The sequence below is a fragment of the Apteryx mantelli genome, chromosome Z (assembly GCF_036417845.1).
Source record: "Apteryx mantelli isolate bAptMan1 chromosome Z, bAptMan1.hap1, whole genome shotgun sequence".
Taxonomy (NCBI): domain Eukaryota; kingdom Metazoa; phylum Chordata; class Aves; order Apterygiformes; family Apterygidae; genus Apteryx; species Apteryx mantelli.
This window is the reverse complement of record NC_090020.1, coordinates 55,291,635-55,310,805: the sequence shown is the minus strand read 5'-3', so window position 1 is coordinate 55,310,805 and position 19,171 is coordinate 55,291,635.

The following is a 19,171-nucleotide window of genomic DNA, read 5'->3' as shown; positions in this document are numbered from 1 at the left end:
AACAGGATTCAGTAAGGATATTTCAGCAATACCCTTCCGAAATCCAGGGCCGGGGGGACTGTTTAAGTGAAAGAGAATGTTAAATACCAGCAAGTGTTAGACAGGTGAGTTGGATGAAGTTAATTGTGCACTTTTGAATTCCCATCCAATCAGATACCTCTTCTTTGTAAATGCTGATATTGTAATAATAAACAAAATTTCATACTACTTTGCTTATGGGACACTAGTACTGACAAAAATATGTTTCTGAATGAAAGGCATGTAGGGAAAACATGCAGAGAAAGATGACGCTCAGGAAAAAAGTAAATAAAATAGATTAATAAATTTATTGCATCTCCTGTTCTTCTCATCCCCAGGAAGAATAAGCTAGATTTGCTCAAATATTAACAAGGATATATATATAGATATTTATAGACAGATACACACACACACTCACATATATATATATAAAACCATACATAATACATCTGTTCTGCAGTGAGAAAAAAGTAACTGATCAACTGTGTGGAAAAACAGAAGTCATATTATTATAGACTCGTGTTTTTAAAGTGTGTGTCGGAGGACGCCGGAGTGGGAGGCGGGCCCAGAGTAACGATGGAGTCTCAATATGAGTATGATCGTTCTCCCTTTATTCGAGCTTACACAAAGTATATATAGACAAGCAATAAGCATGCGCTAGCAATAGCTACATGATTGGCTACAGTTTCTGTCCACGCGCATAAAGCGGATATATGATTGGTGCTAGGTTGCTGTCCACGCTCCGTCGACATTTATGGAACCTAGTTCCGTCTAGACTTGTTTACCAGTTTTGTGAATACCTTCTTTTGTAGTGCTCAAGGCCGCTGCAAGGATCGCTTGCCTTGGCCTACATTCCTTCCCCTACCCTGAAGACGGGATTGCTCATCCCAATCAGATCATGCCCTCTCTCGCTTAACCATTCCTCCAATGATTCCTCCACAAGTGTGTATTTACTTGTTTGTGCATATATCAAGAGAAGAGAAATTCAAAGCTATTCAAAGTTGTTCCTTTATTTTCAAGCCTGAAAAAATGACTAAGTCTTGCTTCTATATTTTGAATATAAAATACAGTTGCAGAACTAACTACTGAGCATTTAAGCTTATAGGAAATTTGCATTTTCATATGCAATAGCAAAGTTTGGCATTCATTAAGAGCCAGATTTCATAACTACTAAGATTTGCCAATTACAATGTATCCACGCACCATGTGAAAAACTGGCATAGATAGGAATAGTTCTAGGAAATCTCACCTCATATCTTTTTCTCACCCACAGACCAAGGCTACCCGAACAGAATGGTAAAACTCAAACTGCATGATACAGCATGACTATTTGCTGACAATATTTGTGTTTATTGTGTTAAATAAAAATCCAAGAATTAGTAGAGTAGCTCAGAAATTTTATACGAGGAATACAGGCAGGAAGGCACCCTCACACACATTCTCCTTCTTATCTTTCACTTGATGTCAAATATTACTACTATATTGGCCTGGGCTTCCGTTAAATCTTACTGAAGACCTCTTGAAAGAGGTAACAGTGTGGAAAAAATGATCTTCACTCTAAAGCTAGCAAGCTTTTGATTTATAAAATAGTAATAAATCATAATGCATAGTTTATTGATATTCTGCAAACAAATTGGCTCCAGTTTAGAGATTATCTATTGACAAAGCTTTGGTATCTTAACAGTTGTATCTAATAGCTGTAGAAGAACCAATCATCTCCTCCTGTGGTTTAGTAATAAAATATAATGCATAACCATGGCCCTTTTCCTGAAAATGCATCCTAACTCCTGTATTTTCTCCTTGGACATCAAGGAGATGTCCCACTTTCTGAGGACAAGTCTTACAGAGGCACAGGGAGGTTTCTGAAGACAACTAAGCTGCTGAATGGGAATCACTGAAATCCATAAAGATATGGACCATTATTTGCTGCCTACCTTTAGATATAACAGAGTTAAAGAAAGGATATGAATGGTTACTACTTAAAGACTCAACTATCATCTGCTTTTACACTTCTCAAATGCATCAGAGAACTAGACGAAAGGGCTACAAAGATGATTAGGGGACTGGAGCATCTCTCTTATGAGGAAAGACTGAGAGAGCTTGGCCTGTTTAGCCTAGAGAAGAGAAGGCTGAGAGGAGATCTTATCAACGTGTACAAGTATCTGAAGGGAGGGTGTCGAGTGGATGGGACCAGACTCTTTTCAGTGGTGCCCAGCGACAGGACGCGAGGCAACGGGCACAAACTGAAACACAGACACTTCCATCTGAACATGAGGAAAAACTTCTTCACTGTGAGGGTGACAGAGCACTGGAACAGGTTGCCCCGAGAGGTTGTGGAGTCTCCTTCTCTGGAGATATTCAAAACGCGCCTGGACGCAATCCTGTGCAACGTGCTCTAGGTGACCCTGCTTGAGCAGGGGGGTTGGACTAGATGATCTCCAGAGGTCCCTTCCAACCTCAGCGATTCTGTGATTCTGTGAAAGCAAAAATCAGTCAGCTAGGTATTCAAGATAAGAATAAGTCTTAAAAAGAAATTTTCCTGGACAGTCAAAAATGGAAGAAGCCCTCTCACTAACTTATCTTGATCACATTTCTTCTGTCACTATTTTTAATTTACTGGCTGTCACTGAGTATATTAGCTCAGTTTCAGAGATTAAGAAATACTGGGTAGACAAATGTTTTGCCCCTGGAAGGGTTTAGCAGCATATATTTCATATCTGTCATATGAACAATTTGATATAATCCTCTCATTAGAGGCACACTACGGAGTTATGGAAATTCTGTGGAGTGAAAAGTGATGCTTGCACATTTTGAGGGCAGGCTCAATCCTCCAAAACACTAGGATGTTCTCAGAAACACAGAATCTTTATCTCCCACTGCTTTCCACGGGCATTAATGACACTCAGCGCCTTCCATGAGGAAGTTCTATTTACCCCTGAAAATTCTCTACTAAGTTTTGTGCCTTTTGAAGGTTCCACATTTCAAAAGAGACCATCTACCTTATAGATAGACTGTTTTTCTAGAAATCAATAAAGTATTCACCTGCAAAGATGAAACTTTTTTGGAGGCAGTGCCTTTGGTGACTGTTTCCTCATACAGCCAATGGATTATTAAAAGGCGTTTCACAAGGGACAGAAAGAGGCTGAACAAAATATAAAGAAAAGTATTGTACGAGTAAGAGGTACTATGCGCAGTCTTGAAAGCCTATGATGCAGCTGTCTAACCAAAAATAACACTGTTGCTGGGAAAGTCTTAACAGAGAAAGAAACACTTTCAGGATTCTTTCTTTGCAACTATCATATGGATTTATCTTAGCTCATGACGGGCGAGTGAAGAGTTAACAGGACTGAAGTTTGTCAATTGATATGCAGAAGAACTGATAGCACAAGAGCTGACGTGCACAAAGCTGCTGAACAGAGGAGTTAACAGGACTAAAGTCGTCTACCAACCGATATGCGCAAGGATTGATATGTATAAGGCTGCGGAATGGCAGCATTAACAAGACTGAAGAGGTCTGCCACCTGGAATCTGCACGGACCCCCAGGGAGGGAAGAAGCAATACGGAGGTGTTGTGGTCTTGCCTCGCTAGCAGGGTCCTCCCAAGCAGACAAACAGACAGTCCTGTGATTGTGAAACTTGCTAAAAGTCAGCAAAAGCAGTGTTTGCCCAGAGCCCCAGCCGTATAAAAAGAGACTTGGGAGCTAGGAGAGTTTGAGCAGGGACGGGAACGTGACCTGATCATCCTCTCCGGCTGGACCGTGAGTATCCCCCCCTCCCCTTTTCCTGGGACGCTGGGTTAAGGTAACTCCTCGAGGTTGAGAGCCCTCTCACTAGGAGAGTGAACAAGAAAGCTTTCAAGTAGGGATAAGCAGTCCTTCCCATTAATAACGCAGTAATCGACGGTTTCAGGTTATCCTTTCTAAATTAGTAACTGATGGTTTTGTGTTATCCTTCCTAAATTAGTAATCGCATTATTTTAATGGATGTTACTAATCCAAGAACTTGTGTGAGGAAATAAACATCTTTTTTATTATTATTATATTACTGTCTCAGTCGTTGCTATCGAACCTTCATAGCATGACAGCGTGACAGTTTTTGGCGTAGTCGGCAGGATAGGATAACGATAGGATAGGACACAGACTTAGTGGATACATAAGCTGGGGTAACCGGATAGAAATATTTTTGAACTATGTCGTTGCGCAAGTTATTGAGAAGGCACGGAAGCGGACCCTCAAGCCCTGGGATTGACTGGGCAAATGATAATTGGGAAAATGAAGCCTCTGTCGTGTGTAGGCTAGAGGAAGTCAGAGGTAACCAAAGAGATGGGAAAGGAAAAGGTGGTATATGTGCCATCTTAGGGGCCTGTTTACTGGCGGCCCAACAAGCCAATCAGACCCATCAAAAAACTAAGGAACAGTTACAAGAAAAGGTGCAGGAGTGTGTAGATCTTGAAAGAAAATTGAAATTAGAGAAAGAGCGAAATCAGAAATTACAAAACAAGTTAGAACTCGTCCTTTCAACAGCAAGGAAGCCCCCCACAGCAGCTCAGATTAGAAAAATGTTGGTGGAGGACCCGGACGAATGGGACGGAGATATATGGGAAAACAGCAGTAGTTCAGAGGATGATGGTGATTTGTACCCTCCAGAACCCTCACCTCTGGATGTGCGGCCAGCTGTAAAAACCGAAACTGCAACAGGACCCAATGGGGGTAACGCTAGAACCACAGTTAGAACTACCCCTTACTCAGGAGACGAGATGGGAAAACTGCAAGAAAAATACTGCAGGCAATCTACAGAAACTGAGTATTTGTGGCAGGTATCCTTAACAGGAGGTGATCGCATAATACTAAGTGACGAGGAGGCATCAGGATATTGGGGACCAGGAGTTTTCCTGACGGGTAGAGTTGGGAATCGCTCCCTCACCTCCCGAGTAGCCTACTGGGCAGGGGGACAAGACCCGAGGAACAGAGGAGAACCTTTGAGAATAGGTATAAATACCCATAGTGAGCTTACAGAAGCCATACAAAAGGCGGCTTGCGTACAGCAGATATATGAAAGGGGAGCCTATGACGTCCCCATGCAAGCCCCAGTAAGCCCAAACAGCCTAACGCCTTTAATACGGGGATTGCCTACAGCGTTAAAGCTGAAGCTACAAGCAATACGAGATCGCACTGTAGCTGCAGAGGCACACAATCATAATAACCTCAATGCTCCCCCCATGCCAATACCGACATGGACGGATACCTTGTTAGAAGTGCATCGAACTGCGCAAGAGATGGGGATGGATACCAAACCACGGGAAAAGCGCATTAGACAGGCTACTGCCTCATATGCCCCGAGGAGAGGACATTCCCCCCCCAGGCGGCACAACAAGGAAATGGGAACTAAACAAGAAGACAGGGAGAAACGAAATAGATTGTGGCGACATGCCCTGGCATTAGGTGTTCCACGATCCATGCTACATAATCAGAAAACAGAGGACATAGAACAGATAGTGAGCAAGCTGGAACAAGCGAAAGGGGTGACTCTGCCATCCGCCCCACCCGGCTCACAAGATAGTAAACAAGAATCTAAGCCTAGTAACCCTTTCTTGGAGTTACGAGAAGAGTTGCATGATCTAAAAAACTAGGTAGCGCTGGTCGAAAATCAGGCCAACCGACCCGAGTACTATCAATAGCGCAGCGGCCTGAAAGTTTAGAACCCCGGATTGTGATTCCGGTAGGACCTAGAAAACACAAAGTTTCTTTTTTAATTGATACTGGTGCACAGATAAGTGTTTTGGACAAGCAGACAGCCAATAGGTTAAATATCAAACCATCTAGACGATCAATTTTTATAAAGGGAGTTACAGGAATTGCTGAATCTTGTCCTTTGGCAAAACTTTGTGGCTGGCTCCCGGGAGACAAACGTCTTACCAAATTTGAGGTAGTAATAAACCCAAAGGGAAATGACAACATTTTAGGGTTTGATGTTTTACGAGGAAGAAACTGGATACTCCCAAACGGTACCCGGTGGAGCTTTGGAACAGCTAACATCAAGCTTTTGCAAACCTCCCCCGCGCTGCCGCCTAGTAAGATAACTAATGTTAAACAATACCCTTTAGCATCTGCTGCACGATCCGGGATAAGCAAAGTCATCAGAGACCTAGAAGAGCAAGGGATTATAGAACGCACCCACTCCCCCTATAACTCTCCGGTGTGGCCTGTCAAAAAACCAAATGGAGAATGGCGATTAACAGTAGATTATCGCCGATTGAATGCTAATACCGCTCCCCTCACGGCTGCGGTCCCCAATATAGCGGAACTGGTGAGTCAGCTTAGGACTGCAGCCCACCCCTGGATGGCCACACTAGATGTAAAAGATATGTTCTTCATGGTCCCGCTAATAAAAGAAGATAAAGACAAATTTGCTTTCACCTGGGAAGGCATTCAATATACCTTCACTCGGCTGCCCCAGGGATACAAACATTCCCCCACCATCGCTCATAACGCATTAGCAAAAGTCTTAGATTCGCTTGGTACAACCCCTGGAGTAAAAGTCTATCAATATATAGATGATATACTAATAGGGGGACCTGAAAAGGAGGCAGTGCGACAAGAAGCCCACTTAATTTGGGAAAAACTGACTGAGATAGGGCTAAAGATACCACAAGAGAAATGTCAAGGACCTGCCCAAACAGTGACCTTCCTAGGCGCCAAATGGATAGCAGGAGCAGAAGCAATCCCTGAAAGGGTGCTCGAGACTTTAGAAAAATCCAAAAACCCAACTTGTAAAAAGGAGTTGCAACAAATTATGGGTACGTTGGGATATTGGAGAAAGCATGTCCCAGGATTCTCGATAATCGCCAGACCTCTTTATAACCTTATGCGAAAGAATAGCAAATGGGAATGGGACAACACCCATGAACAAGCATTAATGCAAATAATGCAAGCAATGAATCAGTATCAAAGATTAGGTCCCGTGCATCCCAGTAACCCTCTTGATGTAGAGTGGGGGTTTAGCACACATGCAACTTATTGTGCCATCTTCCAATCACCAACAAGTGAACCTAAACGGCCAATTTTATTTGAATCCACTGCTTTCAAGGAGGCAGAACAAAGATATAGTGAATGGGAAAAAGGAATCTTAGCCATGGTAAGGGCTGTGAAGGCCACCGAAAAAATAGCGACCCAACAGAAAGTAATCTTAAGAGGGCCCTTCCACATTTTAGATGCTGTGAAACGAGGAACACCACCCCCTGAAGGTATAGCCCAGAGACAAACAGTTCGTAAATGGTATGCATATCTATCAGGAATCCAAGATAGCCTGGAAATAGAGGAGGGACCAGTAAAGATAACCAAATACCAATTACCCCTAACTAGCCTTGTACCAGAAACAGTACCAAACTACCCAAGATCTCCCATTGCAGTAGCTGAACCACTCACTGAAAAGTCTGACCTAAATGGGGTATGGTTCACTGATGCCTCTTCACATAGGATAGCCACGGGGTGGCAATACAAAGCAGTTGCCTTAGAAATAAGCACAGGCCATACGATAATAGAAGAAGGCGATGGCAGCGCCCAAGTAGGAGAACTCAAGGCTGTCCGACTTGCCATAAGAAATGGAGCAACAACAGTGTATACCGATTCATATGCAGTATTCAAGGGGGCCACAGACTGGATAGGATTCTGGGAATGTAATAAATGGCAAATAAATAGGTGCCCAGTATGGCAGCAAGCAGACTGGGAAGAGTTGTTGGAAGAAGGAAGGAAACGGTCTATTGCAATAGGGTGGGTGAAAGCCCACAGCTCAGACGGAAGTCTGGCAGCTAAATGGAACGGGATAGTTGACAAGTTGTCGAGGGTAAGAGGAGTAACAGTAAGCGAAGTAGAGTGGGACAGAATAGGAGAATGGCTACATATACAGCGAGGACATTCAGGGGAAAAGGATTTAGTAAAAGAAAGTATAGCTCGAGGATGGCCCATAGATATAACAACTGCACGACGAATCATAACAGCCTGTCCTCAGTGCCAACTAAGATTAAAAAGGGATCATCCAGAACAGCAAGCTCCACTACATATCAGTAATAAAAAACAATTATGGCAAACCTGGCAGATTGATTATATAGGGCCTCTTAAACCATCAAGTGGGAGAAAATATATATTAGTGGGAGTCGAGGTGGTCTCCCGTCTCCTCCGAGCGACAGCTGTCAGAACTGCAAATGGAGAAACTACCATTAAGGTATTACAAGAATGGTTCAGTGTATTACCGGTACCAAAGGAAATACAAAGTGATAATGGGACTCACTTTACAGCCCGCGTAGTACAGGACTGGGCGACACAAGAAGGGATTAGTTGGACATTCCACACCCCCTACTATCCCCAAGCAAACGGGATGGTGGAAAGGGCCAATGGCTTACTTAAAAGATATGCTCAAGTAGAAAAAGCGAGTTGGGACCTACACATTAACCATGCTGTGCATCTACTTAATAATCGATGGGGAACATTTGGTAGTCCCAGAACCCAGGCCTTTTGCCCTATCGATACGGGCATCGTTAAGGATAATCCTGACATTGATCCTGCACGTGGTAAACCAGGACAGCCTGTGATGGTAAAACTACCACAAATTGGAGTAGTCCCGTTAACATTGTCTAAACCCCGAGGACCCCTTGCATGGGAAGCACTTGATGCCACAGAAAAAAACCATCGAATCAGTTCTCGGTGGATAATTCCTGATTATTAACCACTTATTCCGAGGCACCCTGCCTCGAGGAAAACCTAAATGTGTTCTCTTACAGGATACCATGTGGAGACTTGTGTTCCTACTCCAGACGGCCCTGGTGACAACATTGATCTCAAACCCATGGGGCAGCAATGTCAATATTTGGGAAAAGTTAGCTAGAGAAATACTAAATACCACTCACTTTTGTCTAGAAGGAGGAACTTCGGCGGCCCAAATTTACACCACATGCAATATTGGGTTCCCTATACCCCTAGAGACAGTGCAAAACAAGGCAATACTAGCAAATTTCAAAGTAACTAATACGTTTAATCAGATGTCTCGATGGGGTTCCGCCACAACACAGTATAACAAAGCAATGATAGAAATTAAGGTGAAAGGAATGTTTCCTGCGGTTGAGTGTGCTATGATGGTAAATTGTACCAGCAAAACCCGACCGTGCCACAATTTTACGGAAGATGGGCCTCCTCTTAAATGTCATCAAACAACCAATGTAACCTTTAACTATGCACATATTGTGCTCCCTACAGGAATGTTTTGGCTATGCGGGGTAAAAGCTTACTCCTACATTCCAGCCAATGCTACTGGTGGCCCCTGTACCATAGGTCGCTTGAGCATCTATATGCCAAGCAAACAAGAGATTGAGGAAATAGCTGGGAATCAAACACGAAAGAGGAGGGAGGCCTCATCCCTCAACCCTGAATGTAATTCAGAAGTAATCTTATTCTCAGCATCACAAATCTCAGCTGCAGCATTCCTTACACCTGGGGTGGGAGTTGCTATGAACTATCAAGCTATAAAAAAGATTGCATGTTCTTTAGCTAAAACTATCAACACCACTTCTGCTGCCTTATCAGCAATGTTTAGAGATGTGCAAGCCTTGCGTGCCGGTGTATTAGAAAACAGAGCGGCAGTTGACTATCTTCTTTTACGACACAACCATGGATGCGAAGAATTCAAAGGCATGTGCTGCTTCAACCTGAGTGACCATTTGACCCTGATTGAAGGGGAGATCACAAACCTTAAACACCTAGCTTTGGACATTAAACAGCATAATGATAACGGGTTTAATTGGCTGCAAAAATTGTTCCAAAATTTCGGACTGTCTGTATCAGCTTGGCTCGCGTCGGGCTTACAAACTGTCATAATAATTGTACTCATGATAATCATTATATGTATTGCTTTTGTCTGCTTGAAAGCTTTAATATTACGCACAATCTTTGCTAAGGTAAATGCTTTAAAAACAGGCTACTTGCCTTTGCAACAACAAGATCAAACCCATGATTGTCCTTGAGGGGCAAAAAAGGGGGGGGTGTACGGCTGTGACTCTGGTCACGGGGTGGACTGACGGGCGAGTGAAGAGTTAACAGGACTGAAGTTTGTCAATTGATATGCAGAAGAACTGATAGCACAAGAGCTGACGTGCACAAAGCTGCTGAACAGAGGAGTTAACAGGACTAAAGTCGTCTACCAACCGATATGCGCAAGGATTGATATGTATAAGGCTGCGGAATGGCAGCATTAACAAGACTGAAGAGGTCTGCCACCTGGAATCTGCACGGGCCCCTGGGGAGGGAAGAAGCAATACGGAGGTGTTGTGGTCTTGCCTCGCTAGCAGGGTCCTCCCAAGCAGACAAACAGACAGTCCTGTGATTGTGAAACTTGCTAAAAGTCAGCAAAAGCAGTGTTTGCCCAGAGCCCCAGCCGTATAAAAAGAGACTTGGGAGCTAGGAGAGTTTGAGCAGGGACGGGAACGTGACCTGATCATCCTCTCCGGCTGGACCGTGAGTATCCCCCCCTCCCCTTTTCCTGGGACGCTGGGTTAAGGTAACTCCTCGAGGTTGAGAGCCCTCTCACTAGGAGAGTGAACAAGAAAGCTTTCAAGTAGGGATAAGCAGTCCTTCCCATTAATAACGCAGTAATCGACGGTTTCAGGTTATCCTTTCTAAATTAGTAACTGATGGTTTTGTGTTATCCTTCCTAAATTAGTAATCGCATTATTTTAATGGATGTTACTAATCCAAGAACTTGTGTGAGGAAATAAACATCTTTTTTATTATTATTATATTACTGTCTCAGTCGTTGCTATCGAACCTTCATAGCATGACAGCGTGACAGCTCATATACCCAAATCCTCTAGAACAAAACACTGGAGGTATTACATATGAATTCAAGGATACATTCGTTACTATACATTCAGGGCTGTCATAATCAGGTTTTCTGGGTATTAGTACAAAGGCAGAATTGTAACATGTGCAATCATGCAAGTTATACCTATGTAAGTGTCAACACCACTCTTGCTCAAAGATAGGGTGTAGGCACCATAAAGGATGGAAGTGGGAAAGACAATTTTATGGGTAAGGATTGTTTGTTGATCAGACGTGGGTATGGCCAGTATACAAATCTTAGAGCTACATGCTTCTATGGAAGCATCATTCAGGACTGTGGTACAGTCTCTATCAGGTCAAAGGGGAACACTATCACCATTTGAGCTGCCAATATGATTTCTGTAGAGGTTGAAGAAATAATCTCATCCTGTTCCAAACCTGAAGAAATCTGAACCTCATTAGCGCCCACATAAGCGCAGCTAAGTGGATCAGAACCAAGGGGCAAGCACGGTTTGCATGCCTTCCCTCCATTTGGGTCAGGCCTTCTCAGAATCAACTATATTAGCAAAACACTCACCAAGTATTTTAAGGGGCTTTTGTACCTATCCATATGCTTAAGTTAAATTTGGCCTTCAGCATCTTATGCCAGTTTAAATAGACCAAACATGCAGTTCTAGCAAGGAAAAGGATTAAGATAAGCCCTGAGCACCCAGATACTTCTGTAATGGCAGAAGCTGCCAAAAATCTATGCAAAAAGTTTGAGCCTTACAATAAGAAGGTGGTATAGTGGAATAGTATGGACCCTGGGAGAATGTAACTAACATTTTTCTGTTGCAGGAATGAATATATGAACAAGAGCATGGGGGAGTTGGAAGCAACACATGAACACATCTGAAGGAAAAGGTTGTCTGATGATGATTAAGAAAACCTACCTCTTCCCCCACCCCCAAGAATTTTGTGTTCTCTTGCTCAAGAAAAGATTTTTAGTTTGAATAAAGAACTGTACATTTTCATTTTCTCGGTTGCAAGGTATTAGCTGCCATCCTTGTGATGAAGCTGCTGTCATTTCTGTGGTCTGCCTTACTGAATATGGAAAACATGTTCTACTAGCAAAGTGAAATCCTATTTCAGTAACACAGACTTTCTTGAAAACCTCAGTGCTTAATCAGAAGTATATTTATCAGAAGAGGGACTTAATGTGCTATGCACTCTTTGCTCTGAGCATTATCTTTTGAGACATTCACTGCTTTCACCTTTTCTGTTTTAAAAAAGCACCCACATACAACACACAAAAAAAACCCACCACACCCACACACCCACCAGCACACAACACCCACAGTTCAAAGTACTATTCATCACTGGTGACCTGAATGCAATGATTGTGATTAATGTATATTTATTTTTCTTGCTGATCCTACTCCTTAATAACTATTCCTTTGCACATTGTACTCCAAAAACAGGTACTGTCTATCACAACCATGTAAACTGAACACAACTAGATGTTAATCCCTGCTAGATTAAGTACTACTTTCAAATCATGACCTGTTTTAGCATTAGTTATCTGAATTGGTGATTCTAAACAAATAATGAATATTACCCTTGTGGTACTTTGATAATTTGACCTGAAGGCTTTGGAATGATATTTTAGGTTTCAGACTCTGTATACAAGAAAACCAAAAAAATGTGTATTTTATCGGTCATCTGTGCTGTACAAAATGCTGGGAACTCCCTCCCCCCCCCCAAAAAAAAACCAAAACAACAACAACAACAACAAAGTAAACAGGCTAAGCCTGAATTACCTTTCACAAACCTACCATATGCCAGCTACAGGAAACATCTATGTTCTTACCTTCCATTAGAACAATCTAAGTTGGATCTCTCCTGCCACCATCAGGCAAACCTACAAGAGGAACAGCATGTAATACTAGTGAAATGCATTAGTTCCTTCTCTCTGCTTAGGAGCAGGTTATTTCACTTGCAATAAGAAAAAAAAAATGAAAAAAAGAAAATTAAAAGTCAAAACCCAATAACTCAATCAAAATCCATGCACGTATTAACCTCCGTTCATTTTGAGGTCAGCTAATTAGAAGTGTTTCATGGAAACATCAATAGCTTTAGCCTGATCTCTTCAGGTTTATTTTGCCAATTTGGCTAGCTCTTTGAAAATATAATCAACCAGCTAAACAGAATTTCAGCTAAGATATATGCTTTAATTATAGAAACTTCAAGCAAGTTGCCAACTTGGCTTATATGACAAAAACCTTTTCCAATTTGAATTAGAATATTATGCCACTGCATCATTAGTACTACAGTTAAAATGCATCACTTGGGTCAAAAGAGGAAAATGTATTGAAAGTCTTCCACAAAAAATAAAAAACATTTTAATTAGTGTAATGGATTTCTTTAGAGTTCTAGCAAGTTGTCTGATATGCAAAGGTGGTAAAAAGCAAAATGTTGTCAAGAGAAAGATCCTAGGAGCAATTTTGTTTTGTTTGCTTCTATCAGTTCATTCATTTTTTCCTAACAATTTTTTCTAACTGGTCACTTCAAGCAGTCTTCTGGGGGAAAAAGTGCTTTCCTTCCATATTTCATTCTTTTTGATTATGACTTTCAGAATTGCCTCATAATTTGGGATGCCTGTATTTTCTGAGTGTCTGGTTTGAAAGATATTAAGGGAACACGATTTTCAGATTTCATAAGACATTTATATTTGGGTACCTAAAAACATAAAAGCACAAAATCATCAGCTTTTCTATAGCATGCCTAAAATTACTTACATCAATTTGACTAACTCCCAAATGACTGTAAAACTACAGCAAGCAGCTTGAAATGATGAGAGAATTTAAAAAGAAATAAAAGCATAAGTCTAAAATTGATATAGAATGGGGGGAAGAAACCAGTGAGATTTCAAAGAGTTATTTCTGTTCACCTAAGGCAGACTTTGCAGTCAATCTGAGGAACACTGATGCATCAGTGGTTGAAACTCAGATATTTCCTACAAGCTATATGTATAGAAGCCCCATTTTCTAAGTGCAATAGCATAAAGCATTTCTAAAATAGTAATAGAAGACTTTCAGGTTATCCATCAAAGGAAATGTAGTGAGAAATAAAGTGTATTTCGTTGAAAATGAGGGGATTCTGTCACATTAGGCAGCACTGCCCTCTTCAGTCAGACAGGCATTGATTTTGCACACTGTTTAGAGAACTTAGCCTGATGATCTGCCAATAAAATATTGACCAAAAAAGCCACACTTTCTTTTGATAGTAATGAACCTTTTTCTCATAATAGCAAGGTTTATTCAAAAACCAAAAATAATTTGCTGTGATGTTGTTCACTGATTTGGCATAAGGTTCAGGTACATATATTTTATATTTTTATATACACACACATATACAGATACACACAGACCGCACAAAGACAACATACATTTCTTTACACACTTAAGACTTCTGTCACTCATATACAGTCTTGAGAAATATACTTCTTTTATGGGGAAAGACTGTACAAGAATCACAGAAGAAAATGCACTGCAAGAGTGAGACATGGTTTTCATTCTCTTCATACCCTATAGGGCTACTAGAAATAATCACACCTCAAAAAAAGATTGAATATTCCCTAACTGGTGCACAGAGATGCATGACTGGCATTGGAAAATGTTTCTTAAGGTGAAAACATACATTTCACAAGAAAAACCTCACACTTAAGATTTGCAAGTTTCCAGAGACGTTAGGATCAGAAAGCAGCAATGAAAATCCAAATGGTCCAAATAGAGGTCTGAATGTCAGAAGACCCTTAATTCAGTCCTTGTTTCTTAATAGCATCATTTGATAGTCAACTGAGTCAGGATTTTAGATGCATCTAATCTCACATAGCAAGGCAGCATGAGAGTAAACACTAGGTAAAAGTTTTCACTTCTCCCCATGCAAAGCAAAATCCATTTCACTTCTCTGAGCTTCAATTTCTTTTTCTTCCTCCCCCCCCCCCTTCAGAATGGAAATAAGTTGTATTAATTATCACCATTTCATTGCTTATTTTTCAACTCTCCAGTTTTACCAATGGAGACAATTCAGTTATCTGGAAGTATGTCATACAAAAAAGGGACTTCTAGCAAAGATTCTAAGCAAACTTGAAACAAATCATTGGAGCAAAAATAAAATTGTACAGCAGCTTATCTCCAAGAGCCAGCAGAACAGAAAATCCCAAGCACTCCTTCTCATGCAGATCTAATTCCCAAATACCAGCTTCTGCAGCAGCCTATCCAGATAGACACATCAACTTGCTTGGCACAAAAGCCAATAGGCTCTGGCTATATCAGATCCTATTTCAGAGGTGCAGGAATTACAGGAGTAGCACATTTACTGCACCAGGAAGTGCAATAAAAAATCAACCTTTTGTGTTTAAAGTCACATGTGGGAAAATAAAGGCTTCACATTAGCTCATAACGGCCCAGTACAGAAAGTTAGCACCTCCACTAGCAAACTTCATACAGCTTTTGCACTTTCTTACCAGAAAATATAATTAGATTTTCACTGTCCTTGGATGACTTCTCATGTTTGCAGACAAAGGTCCAAGAACACTAAAGCTGTGCAGTAAGGCGGATTTTTCATAATGCAACTATATATCTTAAGTTGACTTGGGTCTAGAAGCAATACAGCCATATTTGTTATTTAGTTAATTTAGTAAATGTAGTTAGTTTCCTAATAGCAAATTACCAGCTCAGGTACCTGGGGAGCTCAGTGCAAAGAAAGCTCAGACGAGCCAGCTCAGGTCCAGCAGCCCAAGCTCATAGTCCAGTCCTGTAGGATACAGCCGTCCCTACATGGAGCCCTTGAGGTGCTGCTGTGCCAAGCTCCCCCGTTCTGGGAAGGCTTTTAGTTGTTGTGCAACACCATATGAACATAGCAACTTTCAAACCCAAGCTGACTGACTTGGTGAATGCATGTGGCACCAGGCTCTCAAACCAAAAAGTCATTCAGATCTTAGAGAGAACAATGCAGAGATGCATTTCTTGGTTCCAGGCTTGCAGATGCCATATTATTTGTAGTATCTAGGGAATTCAGGAGAGCTATAGTATAGCTCAGAGATGGTTTAAATGTGAATGCCCACAACTGTGCATGCCACTTTTCTGACCTCTGTTACTCCATGTCAGTGAAGGGAACCTGTGACCATTCCTCAACCTTTTCCACTTATAGTCAGGTACAAAGAAAGTTCAGTTAGAGTCCAGTGCAACAGTGGGAACAGGTAGATTGTGAACCTTGACTCCATTTTCAGAATGGCTTCTGTTTGCCAGATTCCTTTTATTTCATTAAGATGCTCTACAGGCACATTTTGTCCATCTGTCAGGAATATTAGACAACAATCAAGTAGTTAATTAATGCTAAAATAACCACCATGTGAAAGAAATACTTTTTTATTTGGTTTCATCACAGCCAAGTCTGCATTTAATAGATTACAAAATGGCATTGTTCTCTGCTTCACTCACCTGCCTTCCCCCCGGCCCCCACTTCTTTCCAACGACTTCTTCCACAGCTCTGAGCTATGCACTAAATATATTCCTTCTCATTCTCCCCCCACTTTTTTTTCTTAAATGTAAAGGAAGGGTAGGACAAGGAGAAAGGTCGATTAGGGTACAATTTCAGAGCCAACATAGCTCTGACTCAAGATGGTAATAAAGAAAATCATATTCTTTAATAGTCCAACTGAATACCCATTTACAATTTCAGTGGCAGAAGAAAGTAACAGCTTCAAAAAATAACCACACATTTTCTGATCTGTGGCTATAGTTATCATTTTAAATAGTGAAAAGAGTTGCAGAGAGCACAACACATACAAATGACATTATTTACATTACATTTGCACTCCCATACACATACCTCCCCACACCCCAAACCAAGCTTTCCATTCGTTTTGGGTACTTGTAGGTTGTGAAGTTTGTATCATGCAAAAGCCTGTCCAGACAACTTTGTAAAAAGCAAAAAATTAACGTTCAAAAAAATTTGGAAATGATAAGATTTTTGCCCCTTTTGTCTCGATGGTCAATCACACTCTACACATCAATAAAAATACTTGCTAAATACACTTGCAAAAAAATATGTTCTAAACTTATCAGGCAACTTTACAACCTTGAAACAGTACTGATGTCTGAAGGTTCAGAACTCTCATTCATAAAGGGAGGGGAAAAAAAAAAACAAACCCCCACACACCCCCTCTGTGGGAGAAGATTTCTTACCATTATTTTGTCTACAATAACATTTTAGAAACTAGCAATAAAGTCAAAACTGCTTCCAGTCATTCACTGACAATTTGAAAGAGGTTAAAGTGAATTGTGTTCTGAATCATCACGTTTTAACTCAATCAATAAAGTTGATCTAGTTTAAATTTCAAAAAAATAACTTATCTGTATTTCAGCTTCCTCTTTTTCACTGAAACTAAATGCATAGAAGAGAGCGCCATCTTTACGGACAAAAAGTCTCTGTCCATGAGAAGGCAAACAGCTGTTAAAAATTTTCACTGTTTGTGAACTAGCAGTAAACATTTTGTCATTGCTAAACAGAGTTGCAAGATTCAGGTCTTTTTTAACAATCCCATTTTTGGTTTTAGCTAAGAACCAGACTTTCAGAGTATTTAGGAGCCTGAAGGATTCACATGTGTGTGTAGGATGATTATCAGAAATAATCTATATAGGGTTTTGATATTAGCAAGGAAGAAGAATTAGGTGCTCTTTTTGGCCTACCTATCATTCAGTATTACGGATTTTTTCTGTTTTCTGAAGTCTCATTTACTCTATGTTCAGTACCTGTTTTCTAGCACTGAAACAAAAAGCAAGTTTCTTCCTCTATTACAGATGCGTAAAAATATGAGACACACTCATACCAACATAACTACTAAGTCAGCAACTTATCTTCATTTATTGGAGGTGAGGAAACAGACATTTACCCACAACACTTTATAGAAAATTTCATTTTTATTTAATCTTCCCTTTGTCCTTTCCCTTTTTTCTTTCCAATCATACCAAAGACACTATAATCACAGAATCACAGAATGGCTGAGGTTGGAAGGGACCTCTGGAGATCATCTAGTCCAACACCCCTGCTCAAGCAGGGTCACCTAGAGCATGTTGCACAGGATTGCGTCCAGGCATGTTTTGAATATCTCCAGAGAAGGAGACTCCACAACCTCTCTGGGCAACCTGTTCCAGTGCTCTGTCTCACCCTCACAGTGAAAAAGTTTTTCCTCATGTTCAGATGGAACTGCCTGTGTTTCAGTTTGTGCCTGTTGCCTCGCGTCCTGTCGCTCGGCACACTGAAAAGAGTCTGGTCCCATCCTCTCGGACACCCTCCCTTCAGATACTTGTACACATTGATAAGATCTCCTCTCAGCCTTCTCTTCTCTAGGCTAAACAGGCCAAGCTCTCTCAGTCTTTCCTCATAAGAGAGATGCTCCAGTCCCCTAATCATCTTTGTGGCCCTTCGCTGGACTTGCTCCAGTAGTGCCACATCCCTCTTGTACTGGGGAGCCAGAACTGGATGCAGTACTCCAGATGTGGCCTCACCAGGGCTGAGTAGAGGGGGAGAATCACCTCCCTCGACCTGCTGGCAACACTCTTCCTGATGCACCCCAGGATACCATTGGGCCTTCTTGGCCACAAGGGCACATTGCTGCCTCATGCTTAACTTGGTGTTCACCAGCACTTCCCAGGTCCTTCTCCGCAGAGCTGCTTTCCAGCCGGCCAGTCCCCAACCTGTACTGGTGCATGGGGTTATTCCTCCCCAGGTGGCAGGACTCTGCACTTGCCTTTGTTGAACTTCATGAGGTTCCTCTCCGCCCACCTCTCCAGCCTGTCCAGGTCTCTGAATGGCAGCAAGCCCTCTGTGGTATCAGCCACTCCTCCCAGTTTTGTATCGTCAGCAAACTTGCTGAGGGTGCACTCTGTGCCTTCATCCAGGTCATTGATGAATAAGTTGAACGTTAATGCCTAATTACATTATGCTTTGAGATTGAAATATACATATCAAGAGTCTCTGAGGATGCATTCTACAAGAGCTAAAGCAGTGTTAGTTTTTTTTTTTTTAATAGTCACCAGTTGACCAAAGATACTGGATTTGAAACAAACAAAAATATATATATATATCATTTGGAAAACTCAGCTGGAAAACCAACTCATAGTATTTGCCCAAACTCTACAGGTTTCCATTTACCTTCCTGTTTCCAGACAGTCAACATTAGAAATAGCTTTGTAGGCTTACCAAGACATGGTAGGCCTTCTTAAAAACCTCTTACTCTGTGTTCTCAAAAGAAGAAATGCAAAAAACAGGGAAATCTTTAA